This window comes from Ictalurus punctatus, chromosome 19 (assembly GCF_001660625.3).
Source record: "Ictalurus punctatus breed USDA103 chromosome 19, Coco_2.0, whole genome shotgun sequence".
NCBI lineage: Eukaryota > Metazoa > Chordata > Actinopteri > Siluriformes > Ictaluridae > Ictalurus > Ictalurus punctatus.
The window spans coordinates 19,553,731-19,565,749 of record NC_030434.2 but is presented as its reverse complement, the minus strand read 5'-3'; the positions used below and the strand labels follow the sequence as shown (position 1 = coordinate 19,565,749).

The 12,019-nt window shown below is 40.7% G+C and overlaps 1 long non-coding RNA gene across 1 annotated transcript; it reads left to right on the top strand.

The window, feature by feature from the left end:
- Positions 1–3,931: 3,931 nt before the first annotated feature.
- On the top strand, positions 3,932–9,386 carry LOC128635428 (uncharacterized). Its single transcript, XR_008398403.1, has 2 exons — positions 3,932–4,317; positions 6,882–9,386. It is a non-coding gene; the product is annotated as an uncharacterized LOC128635428 (long non-coding RNA).
- The last annotated feature ends 2,633 nt before the right edge of the window (positions 9,387–12,019 follow it).

Here is a 12,019-nt window from a genome sequence, read left to right as displayed (position 1 = left end):
TGTATGTAGTTAAATTTCAGTATCATGTCATATCAGAAATTTCTGTTTCTGCATATTCATGATGAGTATGCAATTATAATATATTTAGATTTTTTTAAAAAAGTATTATTAAATTCTTTCAGGTGAATGTTGAATGGAGTGTATTGAACTCATTTACTAAGTGAATTCCCCAGGGTTGTAGGGGACCATGGAGCTAATCTCAGGGCACAAGCTGGAGTACACCCTGGATGGGGTGCCAACCCATCGCAGGACACAACTGCACACACACTCACATACCCACACATCCATTCACACACTACAGACAATTAAGAGATGCCAATCAGCCTATAATGCATGTCTTTGGACGGGGGAGGAAACCGGAGTACCCAGAGGAAAGCCCTGAAGCATGGGGAAAACATTACGTTAGCTCCATGCACACAGGGCAGTGGCGGGAATGAAACAGGTGTGCTAACCACTAAGTTACCATGCCCCCCTTATATATTTATATTTTCCTTCTATCTATAAATTAAATTCTGAAGACTCATTAGATCTAATTCAAACTGATCATTCCAGTAAGAGTTACAATCTGGTTCGCTGTCAACATGGTAAAGGCCATAAAGCTTGCAATTCTTCCACTATGCTTTTATTACCAGTCCAGCAAAACACTTGTCTTGAGCTAAGAGAATGAGTGTGCTTGGCTCTGACATTGGTGAGTGCACTGCTGGCTGCACTCCAGATTCAGTAACCGGAGCGTCCAGTCAGAGCAGCTTCTCCATCGGAACTATTTTTGATTACACTGGGATAAAACAATCTTGGACTGTTGTATATAGGAAGTTATAACTTGATGGAGCTGGAACCAATCAGTATCTGGCAACCTTGGATGAAAAGAGAGTTGTTGTTATTATTATTATTACTATTATTATTATGTTTTTATAGGTGCATAGGCTGCATAAGTAACCTGTTTATTGGCTGCAAACCCACCATCTTCACACAATCTCCGAAAACAAAGATGAAGCGATATACGCCATTATTAACAGAATATTAAACCTAAATATAATATGATGACAAACGTTTAGATATGATTGTCCTAAATGCACCCTAGTGAGAGTTGACAAATAAAATCAACAGCCACAGGAGTTTAATGAGTCCTGACGTCTGATTATCATTCCCTGCTAAGATATGACCTTGCAGATAAAGGCACTTTGGTTCTAGTGAGTCATTCAGTGACGGTGTCTCTTACCGGAAGCCAGCTGATATAAGTACTGGGGGATAATGCAATTTCTGCTAAGTGCATGTCTTGGACCTGGCAAGAAGTTTTTAATATACCGTAAATGATGTGCCATTGTAGTTGGTTCTGATTCATACTAAAGCTCTGCTCAGTTATGTGGAAATTGAGCATAGAGTGTAGCATTAAAAAGGTATGTATCGTTAAAAAAATACTTTGGTTTCAGATTCCCCAAACTGTTCATATTGATGAGCCACAGTTACACAGCATTTGTCATTATTCTCATTTAAATATTGTGCATACGTGAATAAACACCAGCACTTGTAGTATTAGGGTCTGTAGGGAGTTTTGCAGGTTCCCCCAATGGGTTGCCTCTGGGGTCTATGGTTTCACCCCCTCCCAAAAACATAAAGGTAGGTGGATTCCTACTCTAAACTGCCACTAGGTGCAAATAAGTGTGCTAATGTGTGTGCAAGGCACCCTGGGATAGACTGGAATCCTATTCAGGATGTATTCTCACCTTGTAGCCCAGTGGAAAAGTGCTCCAGATCCACCATGACCCTGACCATTATAAAGCGTTTACTGAAGATAAATGGATGGATGATTGAATGAATGAAAGAATGAAAGTTTCTAAACTCCTAAACAGGTTGGTGACACTATACACTAGCAGTACCTGAATAATCATGCACTGATACCTGAATTAATACTTACTTAAATGTGAACTAATGATGAGTTAAGACATGTACTAATCACAAACTAATGAAGCACTAACCTTAACCAAGACATGAGTATTTCATTCATGCATGAATAACGACCACTTTAAGTAAATGTTGGTTAGTTAATGTAGGAATTAACACGTAGGGGTAAACTAAATCAAACATGCTCTATAAGACAATTAATTATAATGAATTATAATTCTTCATCCATTTCTCTTCAAATCCCACTGTAGTATTAGTATGCGCTCTGGGGATTTGAAGAGAACCGGATGGAGAATGATGCAAAATGGGTTGAAATTAAGTTACTGGTGTTTATTATTAGTGTGTCTTTCTACGTTCGATAAGTTAATAAATTATGAAAGTAATCCAGCACCATACAATGATGTTTGTGTTCACACAGTTGACAGAACATGTTTTATTTAGTTTATTTCTACGTGTTCATTAATACATTAACAAACAAACATGTATTCATATGGTCGTTATTCACACATGAATTCACAAGACACACATAGTAGTTACGGTTAGCTCTTCATTAGTTCATGATTAGTACATGCCTTAACTCATCCATCCATCCATCTTCTATACTGCTTACTCTACAGGGTTGCGGGAAACCTGGAGCCTATCCCAGGGACACAAGAGGTACAAAGCGGGGTACACCCAGGATGGGGTGCCAATCCATCGCAGGGCACAATCACATACACATTCACACACCCATTTATATAGTACGGACACTTTGGAAATACCGATCAGCCTACCATGCATGTCTTTGGACTGGGGGAGGAAACCGGATTACCTGAAGTACCCAGCGGGAATCAAACCCCCAACCCTGGAGGTGCCACCATGCGCCCGCCTTAACTCATCATTAGTTCATATTTAAGTAAGTATTAATTCAGGAATTAGTGCATGATTATTCATGAACTGTTATTCTAAAACGTTACCAAATTACTTAACCGTAATCTCAATATTGATTGAAATAATCACGAGTAGTCATTATCATTTGTTAAAGCGTGCTTCCCTAGCAGCAGGAGAACAGTAAAGTTGTAGTCCTCCATGACCGGAACATGACCTGCTGCTCTAATGGCTTTGACGTCACGTCACACAAGGCAAATGAGTGGAAAGGTTCAAGCCTAAAGCTTAACAGGATGACAGTGATAACGCCTTAAAATATTGTAAACTAATAAAGCTTGTCCTCTACAGCAGGACTCGACTACTGGTGGACCGAGGTCTGGAAACAGACCCAGTAAAGTCTTTCAGCAGGTCGACCCAAACCCTTGAAAAGCATTGAAGCAGAAGCAGTCGACTGATGAAAAAAAAACTCCCTGGATCTAGTGTTTGAAAAAACATGCACCAGCACAATTCCGTATCAGATCCTGTTGCTTGTTGCCGTCAGTCACATGCATTTCTGTAAAGTATTAACCTGAGAGCAGCTCAACAAGAACGGAAAGTGGTTTCAAAACTTTTGACAGAAAAGTCACCTTACGTCTGATTCACCTGTCAACTGTCACATGTCAATTTTGCATGTTTTAGACACTTCTCCTGTTATGTATCACATATTTATTTATGGCTTTTTTTTTTATTATTATTGTTGCTCAAAACAAAAAAAAGGGTTGACATCGAAACCAGAAAGTTCAGAGATGACTAAACAGACTTAGTTGCACATATTCAAAACAGTGTCTCATCTGCTGAGTCTGTGGCTACAGTTCAAAAACCTGGAGCGCCAGTAGGAACAAAACATACCCGTTCAAATGATCTTCTTTATAGGCAAATAATTCATTATTAACGCTTAATTAAAAGGTAAATGCTGTCCCCATTGAGTCATGTGAGCTTTTTAGGTACTTTATTAAATGGGACATTCCTGTGTTTTATTGAATACTCCTGATCTAAGGCTCATTTTGTCTGAAGCAACAAGAATGAGACTGGATTCAGCTGGATTCAACTGGAGGACTCTGAACAGAACCAGTTTTAATCAGCTACATTTTACATGCATTCCCCCCACCCCAGACCAATTACATTCGGTTTCTTGTTCTAGCTAGAAGTTAGCCTATTCAGAGCCAAAATTCAGGTCCCTCAAATCACCGAGTCACGTGGGTGGTCCCTTTAAAGTCCTGCTGAGTGCGGCCGCGCGCGCCGTCACATGACGAGCATGACATAACGAAGCAGCAAACCGGAGACAGCCAAAGCGCGCCCATGGCTACCGCGCACGAGCCCGTCCAGACGTCCCGGTGTGTCTCAGTGGAGTTGGAGCTTTTAACTGGTTAGTTTGAGCATTGCAGCTGCTGCGGTACACACCGGACGTGATGGTGGACTGCACCTGCCGCACAAACAAGACTTTCTTCTTCTTCTTCTTCTTTTAGACGAAGGTGTGTGTACAGGACACGTGAGGACTACGTGCTGAAAGTAAGTGAAGTTATTTTTAGTGTTTAGCAAGAACCGCGCGCGACCGCTCAACTCTGTTCGCGCAGGTGTGTGTGTACGTGTGTGTCTCGTTCAGGGTTGGCAATGTGGCTTTAACAGATGCTCTCATTAGGCGTCCAGAAACCACTATTAGCTATAAACAACATCATCACACCACGAGCCGCAAGGTTGCTACGAGATGCTTGATTGGCACGCGGCTCCGATTGCACAGTGCGCGCGCTGCCAACGTCCGCATTCCGAGCGCTGTGGCGCAGATTAAAATTCAAAGCCGGGCGTTTGAACGGACAGCGGCGGGTTCGTACCGGCTGTGCTGAAGCCTCGAGGAGGGTTTTGGTGACAGTATGGAGTATGATTCGAGTTCAAAGCTCGATTTGTGACCACTGACTTCTCCTGAAGAACATCACTGCAGCTGTAAGTGCGTAGTAAACTGAAGAAAGGTAAACTAAAGTACGCTGTGGTATAGCGATGGGCATTAACGAGTCACTGAATCATTTCGTTCAAACTTTCTCTTTAAATGAACCGATCATTGAGATTCATTTGGTTTGAATCATTCAGAGCGTCTGATGTACAGTATTGTGCGTCGTAAATGCATAGTTAGAGGCTAATAGATGCATAATAACAATAATGATTATATATATATATATATATATATATATATATATATATATACACACACACACACACACACACACACATATATATATATATATATATATATATATATATATATATATATATATATATAATGATGCATGGTGGCTTAGTGGTCAGCACGTTCACCTAACACCTCCAGGGTCCGGGGTTCGATTCTCACCGTGGCCCTGTGTGTGCGGAGTTTGCATGCTCTCCCCCTGCTGCGGGGGTTTCCTCCGGCTACTCCGGTTTCCTCCCCCAGTCCAAAGACATGCATGATAGGCTGATTGGCATGTCTAAAGTGTCTGTAGTGTATGAATGGGTGTGTGAGTGTGTATGTGATTGTGCCCTGCAGTGTATTGGCACACTGTCCAGGGTGTACCCCACCTTGTGCCCGATGCTCCCTGGGATAGGCTTCAGGTTCCCTGTGACCCTGAAAAGGATAAGCAGTATAGAAGAAGGATGGATGGAGATATATATATATATATATATATATATATATATATATATATATATATATATATATATATATATATATATATAGTGGTTAGCATGATTGCCTCGCACTTCCAGGGTTTCCCACCTCTGCCCTGTGTGCGTGTTCTCCCTGTGCATCAGGGGTTTCCTCTGGCTACTCCAGTTTCTTCCCCCTGTCCAAAGACATACATTGTAGGCTGATTGGCATGTCTAAATTGGCCATAGTATGTGATTGTGCCCAGAGTTCCTTGGGATAGGCTCTAAGCTCCCCATGAGAAAATGGATGAACAGATGGACAGATGGATGGATGGATATATGTCCTTCCTTGGACCACTTTTGGTAGGTCCGAAATCACAGTTTGGCCCTTGTCAAAGTAACTCAGATCATATCCTTACGCTTGCCCATTTTTCCTGCTTCCAACACATCAACTTTGAGAACTGACTGTTCACTTGCTGCCTAAATATATACCTCCCCCTGACAGGTGCTGTTCTAATGAGATGTTATCCACTTCACCTGTCAGTGGCTTTAATTATATATATATATATATGTGTGTGTGTGTATATATATATATATATATATATATATATATATATATATATATATATATATATATAGACTAATAACAAACCACGTTTTGTTTACACTTCCCCATGCAGGTTAATTAGGCCAATGGTTTTCAAAGTGGTGGCCGCCAAGGGGCGCCCTGGGGGCCTCAACAATTTGGTAGAGCCACCAAGCCCATCCCGCCCACTAGTGTGTTTTCTCTTTCTCATGCTCAGACAACCACGCACACACACACACAATCAATTCCTAATGTAATGTAATGTAAAGATGTAAGATGCAATTATTAATAAAAAAAAAAAGGGAGGATACATTCAGAAGTCTGTATTTTTAATGTGTTTTAAAGATATCTTGCAAAAGGGGGGCCTCGGTCAAATGTTAATGCCATTTGGGGGGCCTTGCCCTGGAAAAGTTTGGGAACCCCTGAATTAGGCTACTAGCTAATAATCGTATCTTGGCTATTATCATATCTAAACACTACACAGTGTTGGCAAATAGACCCCATAGATTGATTTGTCAATAGGAACAAAAAAAAAAGAACAAATAATATAAACATAGCACAAGGCTTGGCCCTTCCCAAACTTCAGATCCATTCTTGCTTGTGAGTCGATTCGCTCGACTCTCTTAAAAGAGTCATTTCTATAGAACCGATTCCTGATTCTTTTTCTCATCACTACTACGACAGCATATGGAGCAAAAAAAAAAAAAAATCGAATCCACATACGTACATCGTAGTTTTTCCTTATTGACGGTGTTTGTAAACATGCGCGGTGTATTTTAGGTGTAAAAGATGCGAAGTTTTGATGAGCTGTCTGACAGAAAGAGACGCACTTTGGTAAGTTGCGCTGTTTTGCTGGGTTTTTTTCTTCCTTCAGTACCGGCGTCATCAGTGCAGAAGGGAACGCGGAACCGACACGCGCGCTCTGCTCAAGTAGGATTACAGACTGCGCACGAGACGGACCGAAAACCTGATCGCGGATCCCTGCGTAAGATTGTTACGCATTTCTTTACGATATTGGACTGCTGTTTTGAAAACGACACCGGAATGTTTTTATTTTGTGTTTGTTATTCATTCAGCGCAAAAAAAAACGCAGTTCTTATGAACTGTGAATGAATCTTATTTTGTTGTTGTTGATGATGGTGTTGTTGTTGTTGATGATGATGGTGATGATGTTGCTTTTGTTGTTGGAAACCTGAACATTTCTCTTTAAAATGCATCTTTCGAGTCTTCTTCATTGTGAAGGAGCCCTTATTCTAATCAGTATTAATAAAGTTGTCATGAGTGCAGCTTGTCGGTATCTGTTCAGGCATGTTTCAAAGTGCTTCATAAAACTTGTCAAAGGTTTGCGTCTCATGTGACTTGACTACGTGGTCTTGCTATTTGCCCATCTATAAATCACATAATTATGAATGTGAATTAATGTGTGTAGTTGATGGTGGACATGACACGGTGTGAGGAGGCGATGTGAAAAGGCGACCTGCACAGACTTTTTTATATCATTTGAAGGCTTTTTAATATTAAAGGTGTGACGCCACCGCCTTTCTACACCTGAAGACTAGATTAAGAGCGCGCGCTGCTGTCTGTGGCGACGAGCACGCGCGCAACACGTAGGTCGGGTGCGGCGCGCGCGTTGGAAACAGAGAGAGAGAGAGAGAGAGAGAGAGAGAGTAAACAGCACAGTAGTGCGTTTAAATCTGCATACCATACCATATCAGTGGTCTATAGCAAACTAGTTCTCCTCTGCTTGGTTCTCTTCCTGAGCTGTTGACATATTGGAGTCAATATGTCAAAAGGGTTCAGCTGGAGGAGTGCACCTTTGGTTTATGGGAGGACAGGACACCAAGTTTGATCATCGCTATTGTGCATATCTGCCGATTTGCACAACCCACAGTGAGTCTGCTAGTTACTGCAAGTATAACAATATCAGATCAATATCAGGTGTCGGTGATACACAGAGCTTGGATATCTGATTCTGCTGAAATCGGTGCGTCAGTGTCAGTCTGTTAGGTTAAAGACTTTGTATTTGATCCTTTCCAAAAATGATACAAAAGGAGTTTTGGTCATTTTGATGCAGAAGCTGACATGCTAGTCATTCGGTAAATGCAGTTGTAGTATTTGGTTAAATTAATGCCTTATGAAAGAAACAGATCTAAAATATTAAATCTTGTTTTAGACACATTTCTTAGATATGTCCTAGATATCAGTGATTACGTTTACATGCACATCAATATCCCGATTATTACTGAGTCGTAAACGGCACAATCTGAATGCCCGATTCAGATTGAGACAATATTCTGATTATTACTGAGTTGTAATGATTGCCCGATTCAGATTGAGACAATATTCTGATTCCTCAAATTCTGATTCACACCCATGGAATATGCCTGTTTTAATCGGACATTTGTTGCATGTAAACACCATATTCAGAAAATCCATTGAAAGGAGATATATGCGCATGCTCAGTCCACAAGGAATTGTGGGAGCTAACAGGTGCTTAGCTGTAAGCTAGGTATTTAGGAATGGCAACTCAGGCATACTTACGACAACCATGTATGCAGGAATATTACGATACCTGTACGCATATAAACATCGTATTTGGAATATGACTGCAACCCAAATATTGACCTTAAACAGAGTTTGAGGTGCATGTAAACGTAGTCAGTGTTAGTTAGTCCATTTAAAAGCTAAAACATTTCAATGTTAATTGAACAGTGTTGTTCCTATATTGTTCTTCATGGATATGAATGAAACTAGATATGAATGAGTCTATTCGTAAATCGTTTGCAGGAGAATTTACACAAGAAATTGGTAAGTCATGAAAATTTGTTACTCATACAAATGTATGTCAGTAATATTGCTGCCAATTTGATTGACATGGACCCCCCCCCCCCCCCCCCCCACTAACCTGTAATGGGGCATGAAATAAAACAGACACACCAATGTACTGGCTGGTCGATAAGATTGTCTGAAATGAAAGTATTATCAGATTATTGTTATCTGTGAAAATGTCAGTGTGAATAAAACAACAGTAGCGCCTCTTTAAATGTTCTCTAGGACCCCCGGCATACAGCAACAAAGAAAACTGGAATCTGATTTCATCTGGCCTATTTGCTGAACTTTGTGTTACTAATTGAATTTAACTTAACAGTTGAATTAATGTGTTTTTATGCTATACGTTTGTGAGCATGAGTACAGCTAAAAGGTCTCATTTACTAACAAACATCACTGCAAAACAATTTCGTGCAATTGTAATTCTGCCAGTTCAGGTAGTTCTTTGCAAAAAAAAAAAAAAAAAAAAAAATTGTGCAAAAGGCACCGCACATTTAAAAAAACAAAAACAAAAGCTGCGGCAAAATCAAGCCATTTCGGCCGCAACAATCACAAAAAACTACCCAGTGAACTCTGCCCACCAGAGCTCAGACACAAGTGGCTGTTTTATTGCATTACCAGCACTGCCTTTATTCCAGCTCTGTTGCTGTGGATCTAATGTGATGTTACCGTTTATGGTGTGTCGTCGTTACTACACCAAAGGAATAATGACTGCGTTTGACCTGATGCGTGAGACTATACGATAAATGGTCTACGGCTGTTTTCTGCTAAGTGCCACCACCACACCTTTGCATATAACAAAAGCATTTTCTAGTCATCATGCATGTGTTCGTGTGTGTCTGAGCTTTACAGATGCTTGTGTTTAAGGGTTTCCTGAGAACATGATCAATCAGCGTGATGTAAACATTCAAGATTTTTGCTAGTTTGGGGTTAAAACCATGCACAGGAAATAGGTTTCCACTTCAATCTATCAGATCAATCAAATATCGAAACGTTGACTTGAATAGAGATATCACTCAAGCCCAAATGTTTATACTCTCTTGTATTTCCTATTGAGAAACTCTGAAATGATTCATTAGGCGGTTTTCTTCATCTGTTGCGCTCAATACTAGGGTGGACAAATGATAAATAAATTCCTTAGCTACCACATCAGGCAAGTGAAAACTTCAGTGTGCTTCGTGTGCTTTGGTGGCCTGGAAACTGCAATAACTAGGCTAGAAAGTTTAATATTAACATACGGTGAGCTAGTTAGCTAGCTAAGAGCGTTAATAGAGAATTAGGGAATAGGCTTGGGACGATTAACGTTAGAACGAGGAAACTTCGATAGATTCCAGCTATCGGGACTTGATTATCGGTCAAATGATGTAAATGTCTTTTGGAAAACACGGCATCTGTAGCTGTAAGATTGACAAAAACACAGCGTGTTGTGTCTCGTGATGTGTGTTTCCTTTTCAGCTGTTTCGTATCTTAGACAGACCTTAATAACCTGCTGTCTGGCTTCGGAGCAGAGCAACAAAACATCTTTCTCTGACAAATGCTGTTCAACACAGAGCATGTACAGCTAATAACTCATTACGTTTATTTACAGTGCTGAGTTTAGTTTTGCATGGATTGTTACCTTCTTAACGAGTAATTAAGCAAAAAAAAAAGCGAAACGCTAACGTTTGCAGCTACAGCCGCGTCGTAACTAGCTTCCTGTATATTTTTGCGATATAATGATATAACTTGTACATGGCACGTGTTACTGATATCTGGCCACGCCCCTTTTCCTTCCCCTTTAAATCCAAGGCGATTTTATCATCAACGGGTGATAGTTAGGGAATGCAACAGAACGATAACACATCACAGACAATCTCACAGGCAAATTAGGGAAACAACCGAGTATGTTACGTGGGCCAAAGATTTTTATGTTTTTACGCATTTGCAGTTTAGGGACGTAAGCGTTTTCAGACATTTCAGTGTGTACAAGCAATTTTTGGAAAACATTTGAAAACGCCACTGTAGTTGGAGAGCGTTTTTAAAACGAAAATGCCATTTTCAGATCTATCCGGATTAACGTGGACGTAAACGTAAGCGTAGCTACGTATCAAATCAAAACATTAACATTGCGGAAGTCATTAAGGCCAACTACAAATAATAAAATAATAATCCAGACACACAATCTGCTTGTCTCGAGCACCAAATCTACTGAACATTTAGGAACTTTAATACGGTCAGTCGGCCTGTATCCACACACAGGGGTGTTTTACATGCACTTTATTTAGCAGTCTCTATTAGTCTCTATTGGTCTCTGAGCAGTTCTTTCTGAGCAAGATGCATCCACATGCTGAAGAGCAATGAAATTAGAACTTCATCTGAAACGAGGAATATGTCGCTGATGTAATGGGAGTCTGCTGCGTGAGGATTTACTGTGCATGTGCGTGTGCGTGTGTGTGTGTGTGTGAACAAACAGCAGTAAAGACAGTCACACTGACTGCAAGGACCCTCAGAACTAGTTTAGGAGAGTAACGTCTGGTAATCTGCTACCACATTAATGCGCCACTCCTGCAAAGAACCTGTCTGGTTCAGGAGCATTCAGGCTTCATACAGCTTTGGACATCAGCTGACTTGCTGTAAGCTGCTCGGAGTTTTGATGAGTCAACAGTGGCAAAGCTACTGATGCAAATATACAGCAAACTCAAGATCATGCGTCCTCGAGAAGAAAAAAAAGGGATTCTGGCAGTACCATTTTCCAGGCAAAGCCAGTTTTTATTGACATTTCTGTGACTCTTACATATGCTAAACATATCTAAGTGGAGACCTTTGTCTGTGGGCGTTGCTGTTTACATTTGCTTATATAGTGCAGTGGTCATATTCAAATATATGCATGCTTGTGTAGGTGTGATGGCTGAGGAATAGGAGCGTGTCGTGACGCAGTACGATTGTTATGACGCACTGCAGCTTGTTTAGTTGTTTTGAAACAGGCTGCTGTTCCTGTCTTGGCAGCCTAGATCACACGAGAAGTTTAGTTTAATCTTAACAGCAGCAGCGCAAGCACTCATATCAGTAACAGGCTATACGTTAATTATAATTGCCTAACGCTATAGACTACATACCGAATATAGAAAGACACGTCCGTTCATGCGTCTCTGATCCAAACAGCTCTCAGCTGTAACACTATTTGCATGTGTGTGGTCACGCATC